The 10256-nt window shown below is 43.9% G+C and overlaps 1 long non-coding RNA gene across 1 annotated transcript in view; it reads left to right on the forward strand.

Moving 5' to 3' along the window:
* Window positions 1-6582, forward strand: part of LOC306927513 — a 114357-nt gene extending 107775 nt beyond the window's left edge. Inside the window, exon 3 of the long non-coding RNA XR_013790532.1 lies at window positions 6387-6582. This is a non-coding gene — a long non-coding RNA (uncharacterized lncRNA). The remainder of the gene's footprint in view (window positions 1-6386) is intronic.
* The last annotated feature ends 3674 nt before the right edge of the window (window positions 6583-10256 follow it).

A 10256-nucleotide genomic window follows, 5' to 3' on the forward strand; every position in this document is an offset into this window, starting at 1 on the left:
TAAACCTTATGTGTTTGCGTTCAGCGCGACTTGCATAGTATGGATTGTGCATAAAAGTCCTTTCAAACGTGAAGCGATATAATGCGCCTATAGTTCGTTTTCAATCAGACCTGCGTTTTTGCGCGGAGGAGCACTGGGGAGCAGTCAGAGCACTGGGGAGCAGTGGAGCACTGGGGAGCAGCAGACTAGCACCCAAAACCAAACTAGTTTCACCCGAAACCAAACTAGTTTCACCCGAAACCAAACAAGTTTCACCCGAAACCAAACTAGTTTCACCCGAAACCAACCTAGTGAAACCCGAAATCAAACTAGTTGGTTTCGGGTGTAACTAGGTTGGTTAGGTTCAGCACGCAATGTTTAACAATGAGCAACTGCAACAGGGGGGATTGCATTGCATGTATGTATATCCTGTGTGCGCATATGTTTGTACGCGTTGGCCCTGTGTGTGTGAATGCACACGTGACTTGTATTCACGTGTGCAATTGTGTAATATTATTTGTACGAGAAAGCACATGCAGTTTGTGGGTGTAGTATGACTATGTAGGCTAGGGGTTTCCAATGCCTTTGCATGCCAAGGACCTCCAATAGCCATAGCCTCTGCATATTGTGAAATGGAGAAAAAAAAGAAGGAAAAAAAAGATTGTATGAAAATTATTTTGTTTAGTTAAGTTAAATTGAAAGCTCTGGTCAGTGTAACATCGACATGAGCAGCACCCACAGCCCTGAAATGAAAGGCACTGACTTCTCCGCAATTCCAGGTGGATTGCTGCAAATAGTTGGAGTGTTATTTTGAAACGAGACTAGTTTATTACAGTGTAAGAGGAGGGGGAGGCTAAAGACCTGCAGCACAGCCAGCATTACTGCCCAGGCAATTTCACAACCAAGGAGTTTCATGACCCTGCTGCCCCAGTGCCCCGACCTCTGTGTTATCAGAAAAGGTCTTCTGCTAACATTTTAAAGGAGAAATCAGCAATACAGTTGCTCAGTATGGATTCATTTCATAATAGCATGTTTTAAAGGTTCGTTATAAATATACATTTATAATTTCACATCAACATTTAGTCAACATAGTTGCCAATGCCAACACAACGTAGTCTCATGTGCGTCGATGAATTGAATATACAGGATCACAATGGAAACAAGCCCTTGGGGCTTGTTATCTTGTTCTATTTGTATCTATTTAGCGCCATTGTATAATCTTACCACTGCTATTTACAAACTGTTACTAAAGTATTCAATCAATACACTTCCATTGCTCTCCAGTGCCCCATTTTGAAGTGATGTATTGTAAAAAAGAAAGTAATCATGATAACAAAATGTTACCAGAATTTTTTTTTGTTGTACTTTAGGCCTATACCCTATAGGTAGAACTTTTGTTTCTGTAGAAGCATCCAAACACCTTGGTGTGTGCCTTTCCTCTGTAGAAGCATCCAAACACCTTGGTGTGTGCCTTTCCTCTGTAGAAGCATCCAAACACGTGGTGTGTGCCTTTCCTCTGTAGAAGCATCCAAACACCTTGGTGTGTGCCTTTCCTCTGTAGAAGCATCCAAACACGTGGTGTGTGCCTTTCCTCTGTAGAAGCATCCAAACACCTTGGTGTGTGCCTTTCCTCTGTAGAAGCATCCAAACACCTTGGTGTGTGCCTTTCCTCTGTAGAAGCATCCAAACACCTTGGTGTGTGCCTTTCCTCTGTAGAAGCATCCAAACACCTTGGTGTGTGCCTTTCCTCTGTAGAAGCATCCAAACACCTTGGTGTGTGCCTTTCCTCTGTAGAAGCATCCAAACACCTTGGTGTGTGCCTTTCCTCTGTAGAAGCATCCAAACACCTTGGTGTGTGCCTTTCCTCTGTAGAAGCATCCAAACACCTTGGTGTGTGCCTTTCCTCTGTAGAAGCATCCCAACACCTTGGTGTGTGCCTTTCCTCTGTAGAAGCATCCAAACACCTTGGTGTGCCTTTCCTCTGTAGAAGCATCCAAACACCTTGGTGTGTGCCTTTCCTCTGTAGAAGCATCCAAACACCTTGGTGTGTGCCTTTCCTCTGTAGAAGCATCCAAACACCTTGGTGTGTGCCTTTCCTCTGTAGAAGCATCCAAACACCTTGGTGTGTGCCTTTCCTCTGTAGAAGCATCCAAACACGTGGTGTGTGCCTTTCCTCTGTAGAAGCATCCAAACACCTTGGTGTGTGCCTTTCCTCTGTAGAAGCATCCAAACACCTTGGTGTGTGCCTTTCCTCTGTAGAAGCATCCAAACACCTTGGTGTGTGCCTTTCCTCTGTAGAAGCATCCAAACACCTTGGTGTGTGCCTTTCCTCTGTAGAAGCATCCAAACACCTTGGTGTGTGCCTTTCCTCTGTAGAAGCATCCAAACACCTTGGTGTGTGCCTTTCCTCTGTAGAAGCATCCAAACACCTTGGTGTGTGCCTTTCCTCTGTAGAAGCATCCAAACACCTTGGTGTGTGCCTTTCCTCTGTAGAAGCATCCAAACACCTTGGTGTGTGCCTTTCCTCTGTAGAAGCATCCAAACACCTTGGTGTGTGCCTTTCCTCTGTAGAAGCATCCCAACACCTTGGTGTGTGCCTTTCCTCTGTAGAAGCATCCAAACACCTTGGTGTGTGCCTTTCCTCTGTAGAAGCATCCAAACACCTTGGTGTGTGCCTTTCCTCTGTGGAAGCATCCAAACACCTTGGTGTGTGCCTTTCCTCTGTAGAAGCATCCAAACACCTTGGTGTGCCTTTCCTCTGTAGAAGCATTGGTGTGAAAGCATTGTTCTGTCTCTCCTTGTACTATATTCTATAGGCGAAATGGAGATTGACAAGAGAACTGTCAGTCCTTGGTTATCGTCTTCCAGTTTGGACTTTGTGCTGAGTGCCACCCCTTTGGAGTTATTTCAGTGTGGGTTTGTATAACTGGCTGGTTGTGAGTGTGCCTGGGACGTACGTATATATATGGTATAGGTCCAGGTCTGCATGCAGCCTCCACCGCTACAGCCACGTAATGCAATCCAACATGTTTATTCAGCGAGACAGGGAGTCGATGTAAGGTGTACATTTACCTGCAGTTCAGCAATTACAGCTCCTTTGTGTGTCGAGAGCTTATATTTACACAATCAATGCTGTGTGAACATGATGACTTAACTTGGCACACTGACACACATCGTTCTGTGCTGTCCTCCCCTGTTGCTTAGAAGTGGTTCTTTTCAAAGTTGAACATATATAAATAGTTTCCCTGCAGCCCTGAAAGCTCAGCATATTGAGGAAAAACTTATCTTGTGTTAAAGCCGTGATGCGTAGGAAAGCTGAATGGGAGAGATATTTATAACCTAAGGCCAAAGTGTGTGTGTGTGTGTGTGTGTGTGTGTGTGTGTGTGTGTGTGTGTGTGTGTGTGTGTGTGTGTGTGTGTGTGTGTGTGTGTGTGTGTGTGTGTGTGTGTGTGTGTGTGTGTGTGTGTGTGTGTGTGTGTGTGTGCACGCGTGTGTCCAGGTAAAAGGCTTCAAGGCTAAAACGTCAATTACTAGTGATGAAAAGAGGGGGAGGGGGAGCTGGGAAATCCCACTAAAATGCAAAGCTAAGGCAAAATGTGGTCAGGCAGTTTGTGTCTGCCTGAGGTTTAGATCTGCCCAAGATGTTTCTCCAATAACTTGCTGTCAGCACAACCATGTGCTCCCTCACAGCGACACAGAAGACAGAGAACCTCTTTGTGTGTCGGTTGTGTTTCTGTTCCAACAGAAATGTGTGTGTGTGTGTTAGGGCTGACCTCGATTAGTCGAATAGTCGACTAATCGATCGGAACGGGTCTCAGTCGACTGACAACCTCTCAGTCGATGTTCACCAAAAAAACAAAAAAAAACAGTCGGGACGATTTTTTTCTTTTGGGCCGGGTGGAAAACCCCCCCTCCGTTATAATGGTATGCTCCCAGTCCCCGCACCGCAGCATCGGGGAACACTCTGGCAGCCAGAGTAAAGGCTGGGAGGGACCGAGCCAAGGGAGGCTACTGTACTGTAGCCTACATGTTGTTTATGCTCCGGAGTCCAGACCCATGCAGTTTAATAATATAGAGTCACAACAGAATGCACACTGCTGTCTCGTGTCTCATCACAATCCCAATGCGCCACCCGTGAAGTCGGGGGGAAAATAAAAAACAGGCTGCTAGTGTTAGTGTAGGGTCGGGGATCGTTAGCTTAGCGCGTAGCTACTGATTCAACCCACTGATTGAACTTCATCTCCGCCTGTAATCTAGGTTATTTTTTTATTGACAACGTGAACGAACCCCGACACCAGCGCTGCAAAAATAGACAGATCTACAAGCTCTCAACGCGTAGCGAACGGTGCTGCAAAAACAGGCAGGACGCGATGCCTTGAGAGCTTGTGGATCAGCCTCCCCGACGGTGCGGGGAGGCAAGAGTTCTCCGGGGAGGAGGAGAAGTTACCAGGGCAGGCTACATGTTGCTGCGGCTAACAACACTGTCACCAGCCAGTGGTTGTGATGTTAGCTGGGCTTGCAGCTGCTTGTCCGTTCCAACTTCACTTCATCTCCACCTGTAACTTATTTTTTATTTTGTTACCCTGGCTGCGCAGCTACGCAGCTGCGCTGCAAAAATAGACGGATCTACAAGCTCTCAACGCGTAGCGAACGGCGCTGCAAAAACAGGCAGGGGGGGGGGGGTGTTCAGTCGACTATCAGTCGACTAACAGCAAATTTATTCATATTAATTTCGACTATACAAATCCTTAGTCGGGGACAGCCCTAGTGTGTGTACAACGTGGTTTTTAGCTCTGCTTGCAGCTGTGCCCCAAAGATGGCTGTCTATTCATCCATCCATCCAGTCAGTCAACAACACTTTACTTCAAAATGAAAACTAGTCAGTCAACAACACTTTACTTCAAAATGAAAACTACTGGCGGTGGCTAAATGGCATTAAATGGCATGGCATTTACTGGCCTTTTTGAAGCTCAGGAGGTAGAACGGCGTTCGATCCCGGGCTCCCACAGAGTTGGTGTCAAAGTGTCCTTGAGCAAGACACTGAACCCCTAATTACTCCCTGTGAGCAGGTTAGTGCCTTGCATGGTTTCCGCCGTCATCGCTGTATGAACGTGTGTGTGTGAATGGGTGAATGAAATGCATCTATGTAAAGCACCTTGGATAAAGGCGCTTTATAAATGCAACATTTATTTCTCCAATGAGGATGCCCCCAACTTATTTGGGTGACGCCATGACTGGCTGGTGTCAGCGTTTTGGCCAAATTGTCCACTTTCACACAGGATATCATAAAATCGAAGCAGCAGATTGCCAATGAATCCCCAGGGGGTGAACATTAGTGATTTGATTGAATGACCCCATATGGTTTTTCCTTTAGCAATACCCTTAGGCAAATGTGTCAACTTTCCACACAAGATATCTTGCAATAATTGCAGATGACCTCACTGATTTTTGTTTTTAGAAGCTCGGTGGTCTCGCTTTAGCGCCACGCCAAAAAACAACAACCAAACAAACAAAACACAGGAATGACACACATATCATTAACTGCCAGGTGAAACAATGCTCCGTTGTGCATCTGTACCAGGGTTTTTTTGTTTGTTTTTGTTTTACCTATTATTGTTTGTTATTTTTTAACGTGCATGTTTCTCTGTGACAACCTTGCGGCTGTTAGTTTCCGAGAAATTCCTACGTGCTTTTGTTGGTTCAATCACTGTGTTTTGTTATGTAGCTCCAGTTGGCTCATAACATTAGCCGCGTTGCAGAGTCTGGGTTAACACTTCCGCGTTGCGGCCTTTCAGGGCTTAGGAGGCACTCCCATTGGCTTAGGCGGCGTTTCAGAGTATGGGTTCAGACTCGGGGCAGCCAATCATGACTAGGTCCTCAAAGCCAACCCGAGCGAAAATAGGCCAGGCTTCACCTGGAAAGGGGGGGGGGACTCTGGTGACGCATTTGACATCACAGCAATCAGGGCAGTAGGTATTGCGCAAGAATGTATTTTCAGAAAAGTACGACATGTACAGTAAATATGACAGTTGCATGGATGCAATGTATTGTGTGTTATTTCCTATGGCATGCATTGCTATTTTGTATATGGAGAGATTAATGCAAACAGACTGGTTTGATATAAGAAGACGAACGGATAAACGGGTCACCCCTTTTCAATTAGGGTAGAAGGATGTCACAGCTTTCACTTTTACTTTATTTCAGTAGGCAATATACATTTCAGTAGGCAATATATTCAATATACATTATTCACGACATATTGTGTTTGTGTCCGTGGGTGAATTAGCGAAAGGATATACTTCTACACATACTATTTGTGTTTATTTTTTGTATGTTCATGAAGTACTTGTCCATGACTCTCTTTCTCCTCATGTAGTGACACAAACTCACTCCCTCTCTCCTTCAGGTGTCTTTATCTTTCAGATGTCCTACGACGCCCAACCCTTTGAGTCCACGCTGCCAAGAAGGCAGATAATTCCCTACGCAATGTAGGGAAGGCAGATAACTCCCTACGCAAATCTGCGTAGGGAAGGCAGATAACTCCCTACGCAAATCTGCGGACTCTGAATATAATTATAGATAGCCATTGTGTAGCTGACACAATTCCCTTAAGATGGGTGTGGTGGGGGGTGTAAACTTGTGATCAAACACCCGTGTTTCATTTGCAGAAAAAAACAAGAGTTGCTCTTTTATTATTGCTGATAGTCATGAGAGTGACCTTGATTTTATTTTTATTTTCATTGTTTTGTTTAGTGAAACACCCAGAAGATGAAACACCCAGGAGATTTGGGGCAAGTGTCCGTTTGTTGAGATTATTATTGCTTTGGGGAGTTACTGGTTTAATAGCTGATCATGCAGTCAGTAAAATATGTGACTTAGTATGTAACTGAGGTTGCACATGCACACTGGGATTTAGAAAGTCATTTTTTCATGGACATTAATCAGTGGGTTGGGTGGCTTTGGCTGGTTATTTACACATGATAAATGCATATACGGTACATTAACATATTAGTAAATATTTGTCAAAAGGTTAAAACACAAAAAGCTTGACAGTGTATTTTTATTGTGGTTGTATGGTTATAATTGATGGTTATATTTAGGATCAGCTTATTCAGCCAGCTCTTTATGGAGGACTTGAAGTTATATGGAGCTATAAGCAACTTACGACTTCATCCATCCATCCAGCAGAGAATCCGTTCCACAGCAACTCCAGTATAAAAAATACTATGTATTTCCCATACAGCTTTGGAATCAGCATGGTACAGACACGTCTAGTGGAATCACTAACGTTAGTGAGAGTTCAATATTCAAGTCTCAGGAGTAAAGGCAGATGTTCTACATTGATGAACTGTGGCATAAAGAACTATTATGCATAAAGATAGATTCTCACTCAGGCAATGCCAGCAGGTTGGCTTAGAATTTGTCAGGTGCTGCTAGCAGGTCTTGTCCTTGTTGGTAACTTAACATACCATTTTGTGATGTCACTTTGGAGTACAATTGTAAATTGAAATCACTCCCCCTCACCCATCGCCACATATTGCCCCCAAGGCCAACATCCTGAGAGATGAACAGCACTTTACACATATGCACTTTGAATGCATCAGCACTTTCTCCTGCTAATGTTGTCTGCTCCTTTTACCTTTTAATGTTTTTTAAAAGGCTTTGCCTCTTTTTAATGTGTCTATTGTTTTTAAATGTGAAGCATCATGAGCCGTGGAGAAGGGTATTTTGCTCCCCTGTATGCCCAGTGTATATTGTGGAAGTGACAATAAATCTGATTGATTGATTGATTGAATGTGTAATGCTATTACCCTTTTTATCACCTTAATCATTATCTTCCTACGTCACGCCATTCACCGCACACTTGTTGAAGAGAAATGGCTTTGGCCTGGCCGTCAATCTTCACTTGAGCAAGAATATCCATTATATTACTATTTTCAGTGCTGCCAGATTGGACGTATGCTAGCACTGTTACACTCGCTTTTCCAGTCAACCTTATGCATGAATGAGTCTGTTCTGTGATGCATGAACTCAACCCCTGCTGAATCCTCGGCCCTGGGTCATCAGAGGTGATGACCCAAATATAACGGCATACAGCAGGGTTCCCCAATAGGCGGCCCGCGGGCCATTTGTGGCCTGCGGAGCGCCCCCTTGCGGCCCGCGGAAGAATAAAAAAGAAAAAGAAAAAAACGTTTTTTTTCTTTTTTTGGGGGGGGGGGCAGATATAAATGGCATTAAATGGGGGTCAGTAGCCTATGCATGTCAAACTGGGCATCCTTTTCAAATGGGTAATGCTAAAAAGTCTAAAAAGTGCTGTCTAAGGGGGTAGGGTAAGTGCTATGGGCCATGATGGAGTCTGAAGAGGTGGGTTTTCAGACTACAAAATGGCAGATGTGCGAGCTCGCTGCGAGCTTGTAAGATCAACACTAAATGGCTAAATTCTAAAATGAAACGGATGCTTTCCCGGTTGTAGTGGGTTCAGGAAGAGGGGGCATGGAGAGAAAGACTGGAGAAACGGGTATACGTATACAGTCAAGGAGAGAGCAAGAAATGGAGTGCGGGATCGAGAGAGACAGTTAGAGACGAGAGGGTACCAAATGAATGTAGAGGAGGAAGGAAGGAGGAAGAGAGAGAAAGCATGAAACAAATTCTATTTGACCTACATACACCAGACGACCAGGTTATTTCCTCTATTTTGTCTTTCACAAAATAGGCCACATTTAGGGATGTTACAACATGCATTATTCCATCGCACACTAGCTTTTGCTATCAGCCTCTTTATGCCTGCTATAGCATTACAAATGTACTTATCTTAATCATACTGTATTCATTATTTTATTGTCTGGCGCTAGTAAAGACATTCTCCAGTGAGCATGGCAAATATTTTTAAGAACATCCGGTCTGGACAGAAATGTATGAGCAACCTTGGGCTGAGTTTGCGTTTCCTGTTCCTACGTATATCACCTCTGTATAAATGGACTGGAACACAAAGGGTATGCGCATGCTTAAAGTGAATGGCACATCGAGTGGCAAATCGAGTGGCAAAGCATCATGCAAAGTGAGTTTAACATTGTTTAATGTTGTTTAATGCAATCAGATTTATTTTCTGTGTGGATGTATGGGCTGTCGAGGCCAGGAAGTAGTTTTTTGCCACTCAGTAGGTGTTCCTGCATAACTTCCTGGTTTGATGATGATGTCACGCGCATACCCTCTATTTAGAACAGGCGGTCTAGAACAGTGCAGTTCCCAAACGTTTCAGCATAAGAGAAATTAACCATTTGCCCGGGACCCTATAGTGAAAATAGCAGACCTACAAGCTCACAACGTGTCGCTTCGTGCCGTGTTGTGAGCTTGGAGATCTGTTATTTTCACTACTTTTTTATGTATTTATGGAATTTTTTTGATTTTCTGGTTTTATTCATGAAATACTTTATAAAAATATTGAAATTGTTTAATTGATTAAACAAGTAGTGATTGGATATTTACTCACAATGCAGGAGGATGCTAAACGCACACCAGTCTTAGTAGTAGTGCCGGTCCACGGTAGAACAATCTAAATGTGAAGTCTTGAAAAGACAAAGGTACACACTCGTAGCCAAAGTGCCGATACTTTAGGCCGAACAAAATAATACTTTGGTCTCCGGTTGCCGACCGACTCTATTAAATATGCGTGACCCAGATGATTTGATTGGCATTTGTGTAAAAAACAAATGATCCGTTTGGTTAATTTTAAATGCACGCACGCTGAGGGGACAAGAAGAGACGAGACTTTTTTTTCTCTCTCACCCTCGGGAACCTCTCTCTCATGTCTGTCTGTCTCTCTCTCTTTCTCTCTCTCACGCTTTAATCATAAAATGGTAATTGTTCAATACTTTTATATTATTTCTATATAGTCCACATGTATGTCTGCCTGGCTGGGTCGGGTCTCTCGGAATGTCGGAAATAAGCGGATCTCGGTCGGACTCGGGCAAAATGTCACAGATTAATTTCGGAACCTTTTTTTTGGACCCGTGAAGAGCTCTACTGTGTAGTGTGTGTGTGTGAGTAGCTAGTTAATGTTAGCTATGTTTTTTGTCTTTTAACCTGTAGCACTAGCTAGCTACCTGAGTATATTATACTCAGGTAGCTTGGGCACCATTTCATTTAGGGTATGATCCTGTCGGGAGCGGATGATATCGTTACGTCATGTTGTAGTATTGTTTTGTAGTTGACAGGCAGGAACAACGGGGCGGCAACTTCCATTTCCCTCAAACAGATTTTTCTCAATAAAAGCTAC

Source organism: Electrona antarctica (assembly GCF_951216825.1).
Source record: "Electrona antarctica genome assembly, chromosome: 8".
In the NCBI taxonomy this organism is placed as follows: Eukaryota; Metazoa; Chordata; class Actinopteri; order Myctophiformes; family Myctophidae; genus Electrona; species Electrona antarctica.